This window comes from Bos javanicus, chromosome 1, assembly GCF_032452875.1.
Source record: "Bos javanicus breed banteng chromosome 1, ARS-OSU_banteng_1.0, whole genome shotgun sequence".
Classification (NCBI taxonomy): domain Eukaryota; kingdom Metazoa; phylum Chordata; class Mammalia; order Artiodactyla; family Bovidae; genus Bos; species Bos javanicus.
Genome location: NC_083868.1, coordinates 930,417 through 953,436, shown reverse-complemented (window position 1 = coordinate 953,436; position 23,020 = coordinate 930,417). Strand labels below are relative to the sequence as shown.

General features: G+C 37.3%; 3 pseudogenes; all 3 read right to left on the bottom strand.

The window, feature by feature from the left end:
* Positions 1 to 23,020, bottom strand: part of LOC133229033 (olfactory receptor 5L1-like) — a 40,049-nt pseudogene that overhangs the window by 3,218 nt on the left and 13,811 nt on the right.
* The window catches only part of LOC133227859 (olfactory receptor 5D16-like), an 85,799-nt pseudogene that overhangs the window by 48,984 nt on the left and 13,795 nt on the right, over positions 1 to 23,020 (bottom strand).
* Positions 6,050 to 23,020, bottom strand: part of LOC133228509 (olfactory receptor 5D18-like) — a 45,351-nt pseudogene continuing 28,380 nt past the window's right edge.

The window sequence follows — 23,020 nt, the reverse complement described above, 5'->3', positions numbered from 1 at the left end:
AAAAGAAACTTTAGAAAAGAATCTTGCTTGAATTCTCACAAAACATAAAAGTTTTAAGGGTTATGTTTTTTTTTTTTAATAAAGGAGATATATATTCAAAGCTTTTGACATATTGAAAATGCCAATGAAGGGTATTTTCTCTACTCACCCTTAGTAACAATAAAATGATTTGGAGGCACCAGTTGGTTATTTTCAGGGGGTAAAAAATCTGGACTAAATCCCAACACATCTGGTATTTTCCACATTCTTCAAATAACTTCAGAAAGGTTAATGTGTGCGTGTGTGTTCAGTTGTGTCCAGCTATTTACAACTCTAGGGACTGTAGCCTGCTAAGCCACTACATCCATGAGATTTCTCAGACAAGAATACCGAGTGGGTTGCCATTTCCTCCTTCAGGGTATCTCCCCAACCCAGGTACAGAACGTCTCAGGTGTATCCTCCAGGCAGATTCTTTACCCTCGAGCCACTCAAAGAGGTAAGTGAATGAAGTGAAAGTAACTCAGTCGCATCCGACTCTTGCGACCCCATGGACTATAGAGTCCATGGAATTCTCCAGGCCAGAACACTGGAGTGGGTAGCCTTTCCCTTCTCCAGGGATCTTCCCAACCCAGGGATTGAAGCCAGGCCTCCCACATTTCAGGCTGATTCTTTACCAGCTGAGCCACAAGGGAAGCCCTTGAAGAGGTAAAGGACATGCGAATTAAAATATTGTGGTTTGAAAACATAATTATTCTGAGGATATGGTTTTCTTTCCTCAATGGCCAGTACAAGTGACTTCGTCTTTTTCTGATTTCAAAGTAGTACATAATTGTGTAAAACCTTTTCCAGTTTTTAAAGAAAAATCAGGCTACTGATTACTTATAGAGAGAAGCGGTTCTTAACCAGGAGCGATTATAACCCCACAGGACATTTAGCAATATCTGAAGATACTGCTGATTGTCACAATCGGGAGGGTTGCTACTGACATCTAGTGGACCGACCAGTGAAAGTGAAAGGGTTAGTCACTCCGCTGTTTCTGACTGAGACCCCCAGGGACTGTAAGCCTGACAGGCTCCTCTGTCCATGGAATTCTCCAGACAAGAATACTGGAGTGGGTAGCCATTCCTGTCTCCAGGGGAGTTTCCTGACCCAGAGATTGAACCCGGGTCTCCTGCATTGCAGGCAGATTCTTTACCCTCTGAGCCACCAGGGAAGCCCCTGGGCACACAAGATGCTGCTAAATAGTTGAGAAGGTACAGAACAGCATCTCCCTCCCCACCCCATCCTCCACACACACCCACAACACATGAAAAGACCAAAATATAATTTGGGCCAAAATGTCAAAGGTATCAAATGTGAGAAAATTGCTATAGAGAGACATCTATAAATCCCTTTGGCACAAGGACAAAGTAATCCCCCTCCTGTCTGATTCAGAGGTGGTTCACATGTCTGTGTTCCTCCTGGAACAGTTTCGAGGAGCCCTCAGCACCTACTCCCAGCCTCAGAGTGACTTCAGGAGACTCTCCCTGCTGTCTTTCCCAGGTTCCATGGATGGAGTTAAAGTGAGGGGGGAGGAGGAGAGGGGAGAGGAATCGAGCATTCCTCCCTGTTGGCTCACACTCTTTCCCTCTTAAACTGACAGCTGTTTCAAATTCGGCTCTGCAGATAGAGTTGTTTCCATGTCCTGTCGAGATTGTTTCTCAGAACAAAACGTGAAAATACTTTCAAAATGGAGTGCTCAAAATTTGGACATTTCTTAAAATACTCTATAAATACAGGCTAACTACAGACTTTTAAAAATGTCTAATGTCACTACCCTCTTTTACAATTGTTCCACCTCTCATACATGGCTAGTAATACTACCCTTATGAGAAGACAAACAAATAAACAAGCTTCCACACCTCAGGAAATACAGTTCAGTCCATTTCCCCCAAAACAGAGTGTAGTCCAACCAACCCGTGAGATAGGCCTTGCTTCCTGTTTGTGAAGATGCTATGAGGGAAAATGTTACATGCTTTACATTTTTATGTGTGTGTATCCCTGGAGCTCATATTTCTTAAGCTTCCAAACCAATCATTGATCTCTGTGGGACACCAACAAGACATCAAACAAACAACTTCATCTTGAGAGCAAGCAACATCATCTTGGGACTCAAATAATTAAGGAGTTGTATGAGATGTCGTCAGATGGGAAAAGCTATTTAAAGCTGGTTCATGTACCAAGTCTCTTCAGTCATGTCTGACTCTTTGTGACTCTATGGACCATAGCCCACCAGGCTCCTATGTCCATGGGATTCTCCAGGCAATAATACAGGAGCGGGTTGCCATGCTCTCCTCCAGGGGATCTTCCTGACCCAGGGATTGAACCTGCGTCACCTGAATTGCAGGTGGATTCTTTACCCACTGAGCCACCTGGAAAGCCCCAAGTTGGTACACAGTTCAACACAATTCCTTTCAGATGTCATGATGAACTGCAGAGCATTTTTTGCTGCATTCAAACATTGCCCTCTGAACCAGGGATTATGTTGCCATTATGAAATATGTGGATAAGTCTTCTAATCTGTGCCAGTCTTACACTTAGAGCTCCTTACTGGAGGACATAGGGTTTGAAGTCACAATAGCATTCTGCCAAATACCAGAAAGGGATGGAAATAATGATCCACCTTTGCTGAGAATAATAGCAATTGCTCACATTTGCTAATCACTTTGTATGTGCTGTGTACTCTTCTGAATGCAACCACCCACACCTTTCATCTTTATAAAAATAAGTGAGATGATTATAGCTATGAAAATAAGTGAGATGATTACTGCTATGCAGCATCTAAGATGACTTAGACACTGGCAGCTGTAACTTGCACAAAGTCATAAGTGAAATCATTGATAGAATGAGCTTATATGCTGCTCTTTGGTTTTTGCCATCTGGCCCTGTGTTAGGAAGAGCAGAGCCAATGATGGTGCTGGAAACCATGCTCCCGGCTCAATGCAGAGACCGTTTAATGGGTCTGCCTGAAGGATCTCTCCCAAGTCACTTCTTATCTGACTGCATAACCTCTCCTTCATCCAACAGTGCTTAAAGGAGAGTCTGTTGTGTGTGCCCTGGAATATACCAAGAATTCAAGAAGTCCATGCAATTTCATTTTTCAGAAACAAGGATTCCTCTTATTCATTCATGTATTACCTGGCGAATTATCCCAATTAGAAAAGCAAAAACAAACTCCCAAAACTTAAAACATGAGTGCTGTGAAGTACTGCTTTCCAGAAAGCCTGACATTATCTCTTTGTGTGTGTGTGTGTAATGAAATTTTATTAAAGTATAAAGGAGATAGAGAAAGCTTCTGACATAAGCTTTAATCAAGATTTTTCCAGCCCTTGACATGACTTCTTGTTTCTCTCTGGTTTATATATCTTTTTTTTTCCCTCAAAAAATAAGGACTTTACACAGGCATTTTAGACTATACATGATGTTTTGAAATTAGATATTAGTGGATTGATGATCATAATATATCTATTTAGTATCTATTTTTGTTGTTGTTGTTCTTTGTATACCCTGAAAGTATTGCCAGTTTTAAAATTCATCTCCCTGAGGGAGAGAGTTCCATTACAGGAAGAATAAAAAGACATCTATAAAGAACAACATGGGCAGTGATGTTTTATATCATCTGGGCAAAATGAACTCTCTGCTTATCTATTTATCTAAGTCTTAAAGGCAAGGCAGGTATTTTTTAAAAGTAATTTAAATATAAACTTATAATTGAATTCTATTTAATGATTATTTTAATAAAATATATAATAAAATTATGAAGTTGTAAGTTTTTGATGAACTATATTTATACAAATAAGATACTATAATTTTATTAAAGTATTGTATCAAAAGATTCAAGGACATCAACAAGTTAAATTGCCTAAACTTTTTAATTACACATTTTAATCAAGTTGCATTTAAGAAAAGCTGATATGCTTAGTTGCTATATGATAAGACTTGAAAATGTCTTTGTGGTAACATCAGAAATTAAGAATGTCAGTGGTTTTAAAGACAGCATAACAAGCTGCTCCAAAACACTAGTTTAAAAACAAAAACAAAAACAAAAACAAAAAACAGCTGCTTATTGCATGGATCACTATTACATGAGTCAGTAAGGTCAGTACCCTCATGTGATCTTGGCTGGTGTACTTACGTGTATATTATCAGCTTTGCAGTCTCGGTGATCTAAGAAGGCCTCGTACTCCAGTTGGGAGGTTGCTAAATGCTATTTCATGGAATAGGGGTGTAAGGCATATTGCTCATTATCCAATAGGCTGGCTTGTGCTTATTCACATGGCAGTTTTTCTAAGAGATTATGCAAATTCCAAGAGATTTTGAGAAAGCCACAGGGCCATCAGATGCTTGAAGATGGCACAATATCTCTTCAGCTACCTTTTATATCAGTCAAAGCTAGTCCCAAAGTAGTCTACATTCAGAATGTGGAGAGATTGATTCCACTGTTAATCAGAAGAGTAGAAAGCGGCGTGGATACCTGGATAACTGAAGAACTGGGATCATGTTGAAAACTACCATATTGGATAGCAAATCACCTTAAAAGATATAACTTCCAAAATTTTAGTCTTCAGCAAAATTAGAAGGCAATCTAACTTTAATGTATTACTTTCAAAAATTTGAGGAAAGATCATTGTGAGAAATTGGCTGAAATATTTGTGTCATTCCTATTCCAGCACAAATTCTGACAGATTCTATTCCCATTTACATTCAATGCTCTCAAATATTATGAGTGTTTAGATCTTTTGACAGGTAGACATTGCAGAATTTATCTAGACATATTGAATAGAGAGAATAGTGTACAATCTATTCAAGCAAAAGTGAGCTATTAATGTTAGGTGAAGTAAAAGTTGCTCAGTCATGTCCAACTCTTTGCGACCCCATGGAATTCTCCAGACCAGAACATTGGAAGACTTGGTATTTCTGTTTTTCAATATTTATTCACTTGACTACACCAGACCTTAGTTGCAGCACATAGAGTCTTTCAGTTGCAGCACAAGGAATCTAGTTCCCTGACCAGAGATCAAAGCCAGGATCCCTGAATTGGGAGTGTAGACTTTTAGCCCCTGGACCACCAGAAAAGTCCCAAGGTCTGGTATTTCTAATTTGCCAGATTGAATAGGTCTGGATGCTAGTAACTGCCTTCTTCTCGTATGTTGAATGTGGTCAAACAGGCTACTGGTTTTCAACTCTTAGGGCCACTCCAAGTACTGTTTTTTTAAAGCTAGGAGTTTAGTTGAGAGGGTTTCCCTTGTGGCTCAACTGGTAAAAAATTTGCATGCAATGTGGGATACCTGGGTTCGATCCCTGGGTTGGGAAGATTCCCTGGAGACAGGAAAGGCTACCCACTCCAGTATTCTGGCCTGGAGAATTCTATGGACTAGTCCATGGGGTCACAAGGAATTGGACACGACTGAGCAACTTTCACTTTCTTTAGTTGAGAAGGATACAGACATTTTATTCAGGAAAGAAAAAAAAAACCTGATAATGTTTTTGACGTCTTCATAGGCAGAATAATAGCTTGAAATGCATGTTAGGCAGGTACTCACCATGCTTCCTTTTTGTATGTAAAATTTTCTGAGATCTAGTCTACCATTTTTAAGTCTCTGGTGGACTCTATCACTGGAGAAGGAAATGGCAACCCACTCCAGTCTGGCAAATCCCATGGATAAAGGATCCTGGTAGACTAGAGTCCATGGGGTTGCAAAACAATTGGACACAACTGAGTGACTCAACAACAATCATAGCTGGTTATGTTGCCACACTGGAGCTCTTTTGAAAACACATTGGGAATATAGACCATGTCTTATCAACTTTCATTCATGCCAGATCAGATCAGATCAGATCAGTCGCTCAGTCGTGTCCGACTCTGCAACCCCATGAACCGCAGCACACCAGGCCTCCCTGTCCATCACCAACTCCCGGAGTTCACTCAGACTCACGTCCATCAAGTCAGTGATGCCATCCAGCCATCTCATCCTCTGTCGTCCCCTTCTCCTCCTGCCCCCAATCCCTCCCAGCATGAGTCTTTTCCCATGAGTCAACTCTTCGCATGAGGTGGCCAAAGTACTGGAGTTTCAGCTTTAGCATCATTCCTTCCAAAGAAATCCCAGGGCTGATCTCCTTCAGAATGGACTGATTGGATCTCCTTGCAGTCCAAGGGACTCTCAAGAGTCTTCTCCAACACCACAGTTCAAAAGCATCAATTCTTCGGTGCTCAGCCTTCTTCACAGTCCAACTCTCACATCCATACATGACCACAGGAAAAACCATAGTCTTGACTAGACGAACCTTTGTTGGCAAAGTAATGTCTCTGCTTTTGAACACGCTATCTAGGTTGGTCATAACTTTCCTTCCAAGGAGTAAGCGTCTTTTAATTTCATGGCTGCAGTCACCATCTGCAGTGACCTGCATATACAATATCCAAAAATATCCAAATATGCAAACACAGTATTTATTCTATTAAAAAAAATTATTGTTGTATCATTGACTCAGTATTGCACTCTGACCTCCTTGTTTCTCAGGCTTTAGTCTCCTGGATAAAACTCCAATGTTGGAATATGTCTCCTAAAACTCTGTCTCTTCTGTTTTCCAAACCAGGGTACATAATACCTATTTTATAAAAGTATCTCTCTTAAGGACTTGAAATTTTTCCTCTGAAACCTTCTGTTATACTTATTGTTTTATATCTTATACAATTTCTACTTTGTAAAGTGCCCTACTATCATCATTGAATTTTCATCCCTTGAAGGATGAACACTATGTCTTAACTGCTATTTGTACTTTTTGTAAGAGGAAGGCATGTTATTATTGAGAGCCTAGTCTACCATAGGTATTAAAAAAGGAGGATGAAATTAACAATTATTAAGATTACACAAGTATGCCACATGATATTTATGTCCTTTAACCTTTGTAATCAGATTATTTTGTCTAAAATTTTAAATGAAAAAGACTTGAAAGATTGCTAACTTTTTTCCCAGTAAGTAAGAGAGAAAGTCAAGTTTAGTATGGTTAAGCAAAACACATGTATTTTCTATTTTACGTATTAACACTTCATTAATAATAAATTTCTTTTTATCAACCAACCTTTGCAGACACAGTTTATTTACATATCAAGGGCAAAATCTTCCAGAATAATGTTTATTATGAAAATATTTTAGAGTCCATGATGTTGGAGACTGTGTCCTTGACGTCCTTATTTCTCAGACTGTAGATCAGGGGATTCAACATGGGGATGACCACCGTGTAAACACAGACGCCACTTTGATTGTGTGCCTGGAGAGTGTGGAGCTGGGCACAGAGTAGAGGAAGAGAATGGTGCCCGGGAAGATGCTGATGGTGGTCACGTGGGAGGCGCAGGTGGAGAAGGCTTTGTGGTGACCACAGGCTGAAGGCATCTTGAGGATGGTGACAAGAAACACATAAGACAGGAGAATGATGAAGAGTGTGCTGACCTCATTAAAGGTGGAGAAAATAAAAAGCAGCAACTGGTTGAGATAAGTATCAGAGCAAGAGAGGGAAAGCAGGTAAGAGAACTCACAGAAGAAGTGATTGATTGTGTTGAAACCTCAAAATGATAATTTGATAACAGTATAGGTGAGTATCAAGGAGCAAGCTACTCCCCAAGCATAAGATCCAACCACTAACTTGGCACAGAGTCTCAGGGACATGGCCACCACGTAGAGCAGAGGGTTGTAGATGGCCACGAAGCAGTCTTAGGCCATCACAGCTAATAAAAAGGACTCAGTCACCACAATGGTACAAAAGAAAAAGAATTGTATTACACAACCTACAACTGAAATGGTTCTGTCTTCTACCGTGAGGTTCACCATGGTGTTGGGAGCAACGATGGAGGAATAAGAAAAGTCCACAAAGGGGAGGTGGCTGAGGAAAAAGTACATGGGGGTGTGCACTTTGGGGTTAATTTTGATGGTTGGAATCATCCCAAGATTCCCCGCCACAGTGACACTGTAGATGGTGAAGAATGTCAGGAAGAGGGGGACTTGCAACTCTGGGTAATCGGAGAAGCCCAGGAGAGTGAACACGGCCCCACTTTTACTTCTCTCTGATAGAAACATGGCTTCTGTTTGTCAGAATCTGAGTCAGTCCTAGAAAGAAAAATATTAAGGGAAATAAGGATGTAAGACACTTGGTTAACTATTCCTTTCCAAAGCTGGAAGAGGAAGCAAAGTGTCTCTTTTAGAACCTCTCTCTGTGTTTCTTACTCACGATTGCTAAATGTCTAAAATTTAAAAAGATAACCATTTAAACTTTTCTTTAAGTAGCACAGTACCCTTATTGAAATTTTTAGTTTGAATTATAATTTCAACATTTAGAGATGATATGAAATCAAAAGATTTGGAAGTTATTTTAAGTGAAACCCTTCTATAACACTTTTAGGTCCTCTTGAACATTATAAATTCATAAAAGATTAACCTAGCCTAGTACCATAACTGATTATTTCAGTCCTAAAACTAGCAGCAGAAGTGAGAAAATTTTAAATTACACTTTGCATCACATGTTCACAATGTGACCCTAAGAATGACCCCTCTAATAGTTCACATCTGTGCCTTTATTGTTAATTCCACATGATACTTTAACATTTACTTTTGTTTCTGACTCAGTAAATCTATTGTCAAAATAAACCTTAGTTAATTTTTTTCAGATAGTGTTCTTCTCAACCCAGGGAGCCCTAATTATCCCACCTCATTGCTTGTGGAATAATAACACTGAACAAATAATAAGGATAATACAGTCTATGTCTTTATCAAAGACATGACAAAGCAGAAGACAGAGATCCTTGACTTTCCCTGTAACATGCAAATAAGGATCAATCTACACGTCTGTGACTGGAATCTTGATCCAGACTCCTGGAATTTTCCATTTGTCTAAAAGAGAATCTATGTTCAATGTCTTAGTACTAAGATATTCCATTTACTCATAATCATGTTCCAATTTGTGACAAACTAGTGATCTTAAACCTATGGGAAATTGCCCAATGAAAATGTACATATCAGAGAGCTATACTAGAAGGCAGCAGCAGGTGAGATGAGAAAGGAAGTTGAGAAAAATGTAACTAACTCTACTAAAGATTCTAACATAGAAATGTCCATAAATAAAGACATTTGTTCTGTCCCTACATTACCTGTAAAAGAGAAAGATCAAACATTTAAGGTAGTACTTCAGTGTGATGATATTTCATGAGAAAATGCTAATAGAAAAGAATTGTATTTCTCTAATTGGTGACCAATGACTTCTAAAGGGATAGTGGTAAAGAATCCACCTGCCAATGTAGGAGATGCAAGAGATGTAGGCTCAATCCCTGGGTTGGGAAGATCCTCTGGTGGAGGAAATGGCAACCCACTCCAGTATCCTTGAGTGGAATATTATGTGGACAGAGTCGGGTTGGCTATGTAGTCAATGAAGTCACAAAGAATAGGACACAACTGAGCGACTCAGCACACATGCATGCACAATTGGTGACCTACACCTCTTAGACCCTACCATACCAGGACTTTTCTCTATCATTTCCGATAAGGTTGTCTCTAGTCCCATAACTCAAGAAATATATTTTATATGGCTCAACAGTGATGTCAGACCATAGGCAAAACTGAGACACTCAAGATCCCTATATCTTCCTATACTCATAAATTTGAGTATAAATTTTAAAAAAACAATCTATCACAAAGCTAGACATTCTAAATATAGCTGATTTGTCTAAGCCACGTGAAAATTAATATTAAACTAATGCTTTATTTCATCCAATGGATTTTGTGACCCAAATGTTATTTTTAAATTGCTGGTGAGTTTCTTTGGATTTAGGAAATATGACAGTTAATATCTTTCCTATATCTTTTTTCTCTATTTTGTTTAATTTTTGCTCTCAAGGCTGGTTTACATACCTAATTAAAAATAGTGCCTTTTACATTTCTTTCACTAGCATTTGTTTAATCTCTGGTTATTTTTTTATTAAATATTTGTCTTTATTTCAATTTGACTACTCCTTCAAAAGTTTGTAGACACCAGATAATGCACCTCCCACAGATTCTCAGAGCTCTTCTAACCCTCCATTCCAGGCACTTGTGTTCAGTCACTCCATTGCTTCAGACTCTTGTGAATCCATGGACTGCATGTAGCTCGCCAGACTCCTTTGCCCATGGACTTTTTTCCAGGCAAGAATACTGAAGTGGGTTACCATTTCCTACTCCAGGGGATGTTCCTAAACCAGGGATCAAACCCAAGTCTCTTGCATCTCTTGCACTAGCAGCAGATTCTTTACCACTGTTCCACCGGGGAAGCCCTGTTGTTTTAAGGGCTCAGCTGAGCCAGTTCTCACACAAAGCTCTGTAGGCTGAGTCCACTTCCTCTTCCTTTACAGTTCAGATTGGTAACTTTCACAATGACTCAGTATTACTCAAGGACTCTCTATGTCTAAATGGTAAATTTTCCCTCACACTTTTTTCTAATACCCTACTTAGAAAATAATATTAATTTTTGTTTAGAATCTTATTTTTGAATTTAATTTTGGTTGTGTACCTGTGGCGGATTCATTTTGATATTTGGCAAAACTAATACAATTATGTAAAGTTTAAAAATAAAATAAAATTAAAAAAAATAATTTTGGTTGGAAGGGGTATATACAGATATACCTGCTCCCTTCTGAGCCTCCCCTCTCAGTCCCATGCCTTCTCCTAGGTCATCACAGAGTGCCAGGCTGAGCTCCTGTGTTTCACAGCAGCTTCCCATGATACCTGCTGATGGGTGAAAGTAGAATCTCTCCTGGTTGGGAGTGATGGATATAGTCTTATATCTAAAGTCACAACCTATGGGGCATAAACCCTAGAGACTGTCTGTTGCCTCATTCTCTTAAAGCCTTGAAATGATTAAAATTAATCACAATTCTCTGATGTAATTCTTTCTTGTGTTCTATAAAACCTGGAGCAGCGTTAGGGGCATTTCACATGAACATTTGTAGGTTAAAATCACTTCTCTCAGACCCTTCCTCACACTCATACTTTTTTACAATTATAAAAATTATGTAATTATAGATGAAATCATTATTAAATATTAATTTAAGGACTATAACATGCCAGGCATAACCTTGTTCCTTCATACTTTTACTCTAACATATGGAAGAAGTATGAAGGTCCAGCATTTAGATCATCATGATTCATTGAGAGTTAAAGCAGAGATATTTACTAAGTTAAATATTTAGTTTGGACAATGAACTGATCCCTTTAAAATAGCTGTTCTGTTTGATTGCACCACCACATCCATTCCATTAATTACTTCTGTTTATTGAATTATTGAAATAACACATATTCATTGTAGAAACCAAGGACTATAGAATTTAAATAAGGAAAATTAACACAGTATAAATAATTTTTATTAACTCAAGTGCATTTCAAATCTCACAGTCAAGTTTAGTAAATATGACCAACATTACCTGAAGTAAAAGATAAAGGTGAGCATCTCCAGTGGTGCAGTGTGGGCATCATTTATCCCTTGAAATGATGTGATGAGAAACTTCACCTCTGTGACATTCTTTCCACAGAATCTATTATCTCATCTTACTATAAGAAATTTATTAAGCAAACCCATATCTGCAAGCATTCTACAGGATACCTCATCCATACTCCTTAAAATTATTGAAGCCAAAGGAAAAAAAAAAAAAGGAAAGAGTCAAAATTTGTAACAGATCAGACATTAGGGAGACATGATGACAGTACAATGTGGTACCTGGATTGGGTCCAAGAAAATAAAGAGGGAATTAAAGGGAAAAAGCTGATGGAATCCAAGTAAAATTTAGATTTTAGTGATCATATTGTACTAATATTTATTTTTATTTTATTGTGGTAAGAACATTTCACATAGGACCTACCAAATTAAGATATTTTAAATGTACAATACAGTATTGTTGACTACCAATATGATTTTTGTACAGTATATCTCTAGAACCCATTTAACCTGCTTAATTGATATTTTATGTCCATTGATTTGTAACTTCCTGTTTCCCCCTCCTCTTGCCTCTGACATCTATCACTCCACTTTTTGACTCCATGAACTTATACGTGGAGTTATACAGTATTTGTCTTTCTGTGACTGACATATTTCACTAAGCATACTGTCATCCATGTGGTAATTTACTGCATAATTTCTCTCTTTTTTATGCCATTTTTATGTACATGCCACATTTTCTTGATCCACTTTTTGGTCCATAGACATTTAGGTTATTTCTAATCTTTGTTATTGTGAATAGCTCTGCAATGAACAAGGGAATGCTAATATCTCTTTTAAATCATTTTAGTTCTTTTGAATTAAATCAATATTTGAATTAAATAAATAAATATTCAGAAGCAGAGTTACTGGATTATCAGAGCATATATTTAATTTTTATACTATGAAAAGCCGCCATAGTATTTTCACAAGTATATTTAAGTAACAATCAGAAGGCAATTTTTCCACGCCAGTTCTCACTATCATAATTCTTTATCAGTGATTTTTTTTCAGAGATTTTCAATTCCGACACCATTGATATTTTGGACTGGATTATTCTTTTTATGGGAGCTATCCTGTGCAGCTTCTCTGGCCTCTGTCCACTAGATGATAGTACATTCACCCCTGTCCCTGCATTGTGACACCAAAAATGCCTCCAGATATTGTCTATTGTCCCCTTGGGAGGTGAGGGGGAGTGAATAAACCACTGATCATCTTTTACTTGATTCTGGTAGATTTTCATGTCCTTCTAGTTAACTTATATGCAATTAAATATCTATTTCCTTACCTCCCAAATACTATTATATAAGCCACCTGTATTATCATCAATCCTGGGAAGCATGGTATCTAAAATGTTTATCCTTACAATTTCTTCCCATTGTTTTTGTTTGTGGTCTTGTGAGTCAGCACTTGTTTTTTCCTGCCAGGCCAACTGGTGTAAACAACAGTGTAGGAATGGTGAAGAGGAGCTACCCCACGTCCAAGGTTAGGGACGGCAGCTGAGAGGAGCTACCCCACATTCGAGGTCAGGGGCAGGAGCCGAGAGGAGCTACCCCACGCCCGAGGCCAGGGGCTGCGGCCGGGAGGAGCAACCCCACCTCCAAGGAACGGTGGCTGCGCGGGTGCAGGAGAGCCTAGAGGAGCTATTCCACGTTCAAGGTCAGAAGGGGCGGTGGTGAGGAGATACCCCTCATCCAAGGTAAGGAGCAGTGGCTGCGCTTTGCTGGAGGAGCCGTGAAGAGATATCCCACGTCCAAGGTAAGAGAAACCCAAGTAAGACAGTAGGTGTTGCAAGAGGGCATCAGAGGGCAGACACACTGAAACCATACTCAAAGAAAACTAATCAATCTAATCACACTAACACCACAGCTTTGTCTAACTCAATGAAACTAAGCCATGCCCTTGGGGCCACCCAAGATGGGCGGGTCATGGTGGAGAGGTCTGACAGAATGTGGTCCACTGGAGAAGGGAATGGCAAACCACTTCAGTATTCTTGCCTTGAGAACCCCATGAACAGTATGAAAAGGCAAAATGATGGGATACTGAAAGAGGAACTCCCCAGGTCAGTAGGTGCCCAATATGCTACTGGAGATCAGTTGAGAAATAACTCCAGAAAGAATGAAGGGATGGAGCCAAAGCAAAAACAATACCCAGTTGTGGATGTGACTGGTGATAGAAGCAAGGTCCGATGCTGTAAAGAGCAATTATGCATAGGAACCTGGAATGTCAGGTCCATGGATCAAGGCAAATTAGAAGTGGTCAAACAGGAGATGGCAAGAGTGAATGTCGATATTCTAGGAATCAGCGAACTAAAATGGACGGGAATGGGTGAATTTAATTCAAATGACCATTATGTCTACTACTGCGGGCAGGAATCCCTCAGAAGAAATGGAGTAGCCATCATTGTCAACAAAAGAGTTCAAAATGCAGTATTGGATGCAATCTCAAAAATGACACAATGATCTCTGTTCGTTTCCAAGGCAAATCATTCAATATCACAGTAATCCAAGTCTATGCCCCAACCAGTAATGCTGAAGAAGCTGAAGTTGAATGGTTCTAGGAAGACCTACAAGACCTTTTAGAACTAACACCCCAAAAAGATGTCCTTTTCATTATAGGGGACTTGAATGTAAAAGTAGGAAGTCAAGAAACACCCGGAATAACAGGCAAATTTGGCCTTGGAATACGGAATGAAGCAGGGCAAAGACTAAGAGAGTTTTGCCAAGAAAATGCACTGGTCATAGCAAACACCCTCTTCCAACAACACAAGAGAAGACTACACATGGATATCACCAAACGGTCAACACCAAAATCAGACTGATGATATTCTTTGCAGCCAAAGATGGAGAAGTTCTATACAGTTAACAAAAACAAGACCAGGAGCTGACTGTGGCTCAGATCATGAACTCCTTATTTCCAAATTCAGACTGAAATTGAAATGAAAGTAGGGAAAATCACTAGACCATTCAGGTATGACCTAAATCAAATCCCTTATGATTATACAGTGGAAGTGAAAATAGATTTAAGGGACTAGATCTGATAGATAGAGTGCCTGATGAACTATGGACTGAGGTTCATGACATTGTACAGGAGACAGGGATCAAGACCATCCCCTTGAAAAGAAATGCGAAAAAGCAAAATGGTTGTCTGGGGAGGCCTTACAAATAGCCGTGAAAAGAAGAGAAGCAAAAAGCAAAGGAGAAAAGGAAAGATATAAGCATCTGAATGTCGAGTTCCAAAGAATAGCAAGAAGAGATAAGAAAGCCTTCCTCAGTGATCAATGCAAAGAAATAGACAAAAAAAACCAGAATGGGAAAGACTAGAGATCTCTTCAAGAAAATTAGAGATACCAAGGGAACATTTCATGCAAAGATGGGCTCGATAAAGGACAGAAATGGTATGGACCTAACAGAAGCAGAAGATATTAAGAACAGGTGGCAAGAATACACAGAAGAACTGTACAAAAAAGATCTTCATGACCAAGATAATCACGATGGTGTGATCACTCACCTAGAGCCAGATATCCTGGAATTTGAAGTCAAGTGGGTCTTAGAAAACATCACTATGAACAAAACTAGTGGAGGTGATGGAATTCCAGTTGAGCTATTTCAAATCCTGAAAGATGATGCTGTGAAAGTGCTGCACTCAATATGCCAGCAAATTTGGAAAACTCAGCAGTGGCCACAGGACTGGAAACAGACAGTTTTCATTCCAATCCCAAAGAAAGGCAATGCCAGAGAATGCTCAAACTACTGCACAATTGCACTCATCTCACACACTAGTAAAGTAATGCTCAAAATTCTCCAAGCCAGGCTTCAGCAATACATGAACCATGAACTTCCTGAAGTTCAAGCAGGTTTTAGAAAAGGCAGAGGAACCAGAGATCAAATTGCCAACATCCGCTGGATCATTGAAAAAGCAAGAGAGTTCCAGAAAAACATCTATTTCTGCTTTATTGACTATGCCAAAGCCTTTGACTGTGTGGATCACAATAAACTGTGGAAAATTCTGAAAGACATGGGAATACCAGACCACCTGACCTGCCTCTTGAGAAATCTGTATGCAGGTCAGGAAGCAACAGTTAGAACTGGACATGGAACAACAGACTGGTTCCAAATAGGAAAAGGAGTACGTCAAGGCTGTATATTGTCACCCTGCTTATTTAACTTCTATGCAGATTACATCATGAGAACCGCTGGGCTGGAAGAAGCACAAGCTGGAATCAAGATTGCCGGGAGAAATATTAATAACCTTAGATATGCAGATGACACCACTCTTATGGCAGAAAGTGAAGAGGAACTAAAAAGCCTCTTGATGAAGGTGAAAGAGGAGAGTGAAAAAGTTGGCTTTTAGGAAATGAAGATCATGGCATCTGGTCTCACCACTTTATGGCAAATAGATGGGGAAACAGTGTCAGACTTTATTTTTCTGGGCTCCAAAATCACTGCAGATTGTGACTGCAGCCATGAAATTAAAAGATGCTTACTCCTTGGAAGAATAGTTATGACCAACCTAGATAGCATATTCAAAAGCAGAGACATTACTTTGCCCACAAAGGTCCATCTAGTCAAGGCTATGGTTTTTCCAGTGGTCATGTATGGATGTGAGAGTTGGGCTATGAAGAAAGCTGAGCGCTGAAGAATTGATGCTTTTGAAGTGTGGTGTTGGAGCAGACTCTTGAGAGTGCCTTGGACTGCAAGGAGATCCAACCAGTCCATTCTGAAGGAGATCAGCCCTGGGATTTCTTTGGAAGGAATGATGCTAAAGCTGAAACTCCAGTACTTTGGCTACCTCATGCGAAGCGTTGACTCATTGGAAAAGACTCTCATGCTGGGAGGGATTTGGGGCAGGAGGAGAAGGGGACGACAGAGGATGAGATGGCTGGATGGCATCACTGACTCGATGGACATGGGTCTGAGTGAACTCCGGGAGTTGGTGATGGACAGGGAGGCCTGGCATGCTGCGATTCATGGGGTCGCAAAGAGTTGGACACGACTGAGCGACTGAACTGAACTGAACTGAACTCAACTGAAAATCTTATTTAGAGCAACCTGGTTGATTCTACTTCTCCAGAAGTTACCTTTTAATTCTTTTAAATTCAGTTTTGCTTAAATACCTGCCTATTCTCCCTTGCACAGTTTTACCCTGAATTGGCAGAAGCAGAGACATGCATCAAAGAGTCTCAGGGCCCCTCTGTCCTCACTCCCAGGAAACACTTGTTCAGGACACTGCTATGAAGGAGTTCAGCTGAGCCAGGCCCTTCTACATATCTTTCAGGAAAATATGCACTTCTTGTTCCTGATATGTAATGTTCACGGTGACTCAAAATTCCCCAAGTGATTTCCCTCATGAAGAAATAACTGAAGCTAAGGTATCTGTTAGATACCCTACATGGGACTGTGGGAAAGGCAGCCCCCTCCCCCGTCCAGAGGACTTGTTGATTTACCGGGAAGGCTGAGTCCCATATGTCTCCTCCACTCTCTGTGGCACAAGGCCCTAGAGAGAATCCCTTTCCTTCCTCTTCAGAGGCTCAAAACAAGCAATTAAAGCTAATTATTGTTTTCTGATGCAATTTATATTTCTTGAAAACATGAGGAAAAATCAATAGCAGACTTAGAAACATTTTATATGAAAGTAAGTCAAAAGTTTAACTGTCACCTTCTCATTAAGCCCCATTATCATTCCCAGAGACTCCAAAACTGTTGCATAATGACATCACAGCAAAAGTTACGGAGAAGGCAATGGCAACCCACTCTAGCACTCTTGCCTGGAAAATCCCATGGATGGAGGAGCCTGGTAGGCTGCAGTCCATGGGGTCACTAAGAGTCGGGCAGGACTGAGCGACTTCACTTTCACTTTTCACATTGGAGAAGGAAATGGCAACCCACTCCAGTGTTCTTGCCTGGAGAATCCCAGGGACAGGGGAGCCTGGTAAGCTGCCGTCTCTAGGGTCGCACAGAGTCAGACATGACTGAAGCGACGTGGCAGCAGCCCCAGCAGCAAAAGTTATCTAGATTGCACAGTAAACATTTCTCTTTTTTAAATACATTGTTTTATGCTTTTAACTTCTTTTAGATTTACCAAGGTATAATTGGCAAACAGAATTTATATATATGTAAGGTATAAATTTGATGTTTTGATATATGTATGTGTGTGTGTGTGTATATATATATATATATATATATATATATTAGATTTGTTTAAAATCACATACAATGACACAGACAAAATATGCAATAAAACTAGTGTTTTTCTTATTGCTTGCCTGTTTGCTTCTCAATTCATATATTTCTCAGCTAAATATTACCTAATGACCTAAAAAATTCAAAGGAAGCTAACAAAGAAACACTGAATTATAAGCTGTTGATGTTAGAATTATAAATTATAATTTTCTGTATGACAAAAATATCCTAAACAACTTCTAATTCCTGTAATTTGAAAGATAATTCTGCTTAGAATGTGTATTCCATCCAAAAACTCTAAAGGAATTAAACAAGCTACTGGAGTGGAACAGCATTTCAGAATATGCTCAGGCTCCCCTGTCCCTGGGATTCTTCAGACAAGAACACTGGAATGGGTTGCCATTCCCTTCTCCAGGGGATCTTCTCCATTCAGAGATCTAAGCTGGGTCTCCCCATTGCAGGGAGAGCCTTTACCATCTGAGCCACCAGGGACAACAAAGAGGTGAATATGAAATTAACAGAAATGCTTGCTGCTGCTCATTTATGAAATCAAAACTTAGAAATAGAGTGCAAATCTCAAAGAAATATCAAAGTTACGGTATACGTTTATATACAGGACTTTCCTGGTGGCTCAGATGGTAGAGAATCTGCCTGCAATGTGGGAGGTCCAGGTTCCATCCCTGAGTTGTGAAGACTATTATGATATTAAAAATATTTTAATATTTATAATATAATATAATTTATATATAATAATATATATTATATAATATATATTATATATGTATGTTATAGATATCATATATGTAATATATATCATATATATAATTATATAATATATATAATATGTATATGTAATATATAATATATATTATACATATAATATATAATATAATATCTATATATAATACATATAAATATATATAATATATAATAAATTATGAATATAAAAATATATATTTATAAAAAAATATATATTTATAAATGTAAACATTTATAAATATATAAATATATAAAATATATGTATTTAAATATATAAATATATACACATAAATATATAAATATATTAAAAAGTATATAATATATAAAATATATTAATATATATTTCATTTAAATTTAATATTTTAATACATATTTAATATAATATATTAATATTATTAATACCATATATATTGTTATATTATATTATACATTAATATACACAATATATTAATATAATATATAATATATATATAAATATTATAGGTATTATGTTATTATATGTGTTATGTATGTATTACGTATATGTACATTATATGTATTATACTACATACATATTGTCGGGGTCCAGCCCCGGTGGATCCAGGGAATTCGAAGGGGAGACGGCATCGGTGATCAGGAAACAACAGCTTATTTAAATGTTAATTAAAGATATAAAGAGTGGTTAAATAAGGATAGCTCAGTGAGGAAATTCAATGGAGAAAAGAGGCTGAAATAAGATATCTCAGTGAGGAAATTCAGTGGAGAAAAGAGGCTGAATAATTCAGCCAGAAGGTGAGAGAAAGAACGACATGGGGAGACCAAGTTTCGGTGAACAAGGCCCGCACTTTATTTTCCAAACTAGTTTTTATACCTTAAGTTATGCATAGAGGATAATGGGGGAAGGGGTAGAGTCATGCAGCAAGCCAGGCTTTCTTCCTGCAAACTTATGCAAAAGTTTGGGTGATTTGCATTATCTTCTGGCCCAGAGGCCTGTTAACATTTTAAGACCCTTTCTTCAGAAAACTTATTTTTCTCTAAAGGTGATTGGTCAGGAGCCACCCTCCAAAAGCATTAGATAAAGTTGCCATTCCTATATGGCAAAGATGTGGTGGGCTACAACAAGAAAAAGAATTAACTCAAGGGTCCAAGGTTACAAACATTAAAGCTACTACTTACACCAATTATATTAATCAATACACTGCCAGGGACACAGCAGGTAAGGGATATGGAAACTTAGTAGCAAACATTGGCCCAACAAGTGAAAAACCCTTCACCAATACAATTTCTAATCAATCTTTTAACTGCTCAAAGGAATCTGTATTTAGACAGTTTAGAACATCTCATGCCTCTCACAGCTGGGAGGCTCTGAGCAATCACATGTGGCCGGAAAAACCTATTTAGGCAGGCTAGAGGACTTCCAAAGGAGTTTGTAGGTTGAAACACTATCACACCCAGGAACTTTATTAACTGGAGCTGTAAGTTAACTCTTTTTTTCAGAGAGAGGTAGTGGGGGACAGCCCCCGTAAAGTCAGAGGTGTAGGTGAGAGCACAAAGCAGTAAAGTAGGCAGACTCTGGTTTTGGGGGATAGATGCTAGAGAATTTCCAGGGGGACTCCTGAGGCTCGATCCCGCCTTTGCATATGCCGAGCCTCCTTCCTCATGACCTTTGCCACGGGTGGAGCTCCTGCTCCCGCATCTCCTCCTTTTTTATTTCTTAAAACAGCCAGATGCAGCTCAGTCGCGAGCGTATGAATGTTCTGCCAAAGAATCCTGACAATACAAGGAAGAATGATTATGAGAAGCAAAATTAAAGCACCAGCAGCGACATAACCAAGGATATTAGACAGAATGTTTTTTCCAGAAATAAAGTTAGAGAAAGTGTGAAAAAAGTCATTAGCTGCTCCAGCGATGGTAAAATCCAGTCAAGAGTGTTCTAGGGTCTGTATTTGATTATGAAGTTTCCCTAAGTCCAGGCCAATGTCAGAGCTGTCCTCATGACCTTTGCCACAGGCGGAGCTCCTGCTCCCGGCAATATATTATATTATATGCATATTATATATATATATGTATATATTATAATATATTATATATACTATATAATAAATAATGTATAATATATTATATATAATAAATTATAATATATAATACTGTATTATATATTATAATATAATATATAATTATAAATATAATTATAAATATTTATATAATATATATTATATAATATTTTATTATATATTATATATAAGTATTATATATAATACATATGTAACATATATTATATATGTATATATTATATATTATATATAATAAATATATATAATATATGATATATAAGATATACTATATATAATATGATATAATATTATATAATTATAATTATATATATTTATATATACTATATATTATATTGTATATATTATATATAATAAATATAAATAAATGAAGTAATATAACTATTATATAATTATATTATATATAATATAATAAAAATATAATATAATGTGTATAATATAATATATAATGTTATATATTATAAATATACTTATATAATATATATATTTTATATATTAATATAATTAATATATGGTATAATCTTTAATATAATATATATAATATATAATATAATATTAATCATGTTGTCTTAATAAAAACAATAAATTCTTATTAATGCTGGAAATATTTGAATATCATCATGCTGGATACAGAATGAGATCTCAAGAAATAAAAAAGCAACATAACACTCTTTTCAGTCTTAGTTAAGCATAGTGGTATTTGTATGTTTAGTCAGTCCTTCATTCACATATTCACTCATTTATTCATTTGATAAATGCTCATGAGAGTTCATTGATATCATTTAGCCACAGGGTATATACCTTTTCATATAATAAGAAATAGAGTAGGATAATGTTTCATTTATTTCTGGAAAGAGCTATGGTACATGTGGAACTATAAAGGACTATCAAACCATGTTATGGTCGGTGAACAGTTTGGGCCATTTAAAGAATTTCTTATATTTTGTTATAAGAAATATAAGAATTTCTTATATTTTGTTATCAATTTAAATGTTTACTTTTCTTGAACATGCTGCTGCTGCTAAGTCACTTCAATCTTGTCTGACTCTGTGAGATCCCATAGATGGCAGCCCACCAGGCTCTCCTATCCCTGGGATTCTCCAGGCAAGAACACTGGAGTGGGTTGCCATTCCCTTCCCCCATGCATGAAAGTGAAAAGTGAAAGTGAAGTCTCTCAGTCGTGTCCGATGCAGCAATGCCATGGACTGCAGCCTACCAGGCTCCTCCGTCCATGGGATTTTCCAGGCAAGAGTACTGGAGTGGGTTGCCATTGCCTTCTCCATTTCTTGAACATGCATCAGTTTAAATGTTTACATTTCTTGAATTTCTTATATTTTGTTATCAATTTAAATGTTTACTTTTCTTGAATTTCTTATATTTTGTTATCAATTTAAATGTATACTTTTCTTGAACATACATGTCATATCATGAGGAGTTTTTCATCTGTATCAAGAACATAAAATGTAACGGTAATTTATTGCTGATACATAATAATATTGGTATGTTGGAAATAGTAATTAAATACCTACTATGCAAATAAATACCTAGTAAAATAGCATGTTTTTCTTAGAAATGTATGTTCTGTGTGATTATTCAGGACTATAAATGAAGAAGCTATTATAAGATGTAATAGATTCCTTATAAATTTTGCAATCTTATTTATTATCTTTTAGATATTATTTGTCACTTTCAAGCTTGCCTAGAATATTAGAAAAAAAATAGAATTATATAATTAAATATATATCAACCTGTTCCATTAAAATTTTGTCTAGAACCTAAATTAGGAAACTAATACATAGTATTATAATGTGTGAGATTTTAGAGGACTATTATCATTTTAATTATGTTAATTATTTTTAATTTTCTTCTCCAAAGAAGTAGAAAAATTCATTGACATAAGTTCACTGGTCAAAATAGTAAATATTTTTTTTTAACCATTTCCCTTTATTTTGTATGCATCAATAAGTTCATTAAGACATTTTAGTTATAAGTACAAAGCCTCCCATATACCACTCTTTACCACCTCCATCTTTTATTCCCTTTGTGAAAACATAAAGTCCTCATAGCTGCTTTAGAAACATAAAAATCTCTGATTTGTTTGAAAAAGCCTCAGTATGCATAGGCAATGTTTAAAGAGGCTTTGGTAAAATAAAAAGTAGAAAGCTTTTAAAGCAGATGTAGAGATTCTGTCAACTTAGAAGCAAGGCCAAGATGTGAGCGTATATTGGAAAACGATCCAACTTGGGTCATCAGTTGCTTCTTGAGGTTGGTCTAACAGCTGGAGTGTTCTTGTTATTAACTAAGTGTCCTTATTAACCAGGGGCAATTCAGCCCTGTCTTCAGGGTCCTCCAAAATGCTTTGTAAAATAACTACAATGGCCCAAATTAAGGAAAAAGCAAATAACTAGAATTGCTCTGGTACATATACTTTGCCAAGCCAACAAAAGCTGATTTCTAAGATGTTGGAAGGCCTTTTTAATTATCAAAGAGAATTAAAATTATGTTGTCTTATTTTTATTT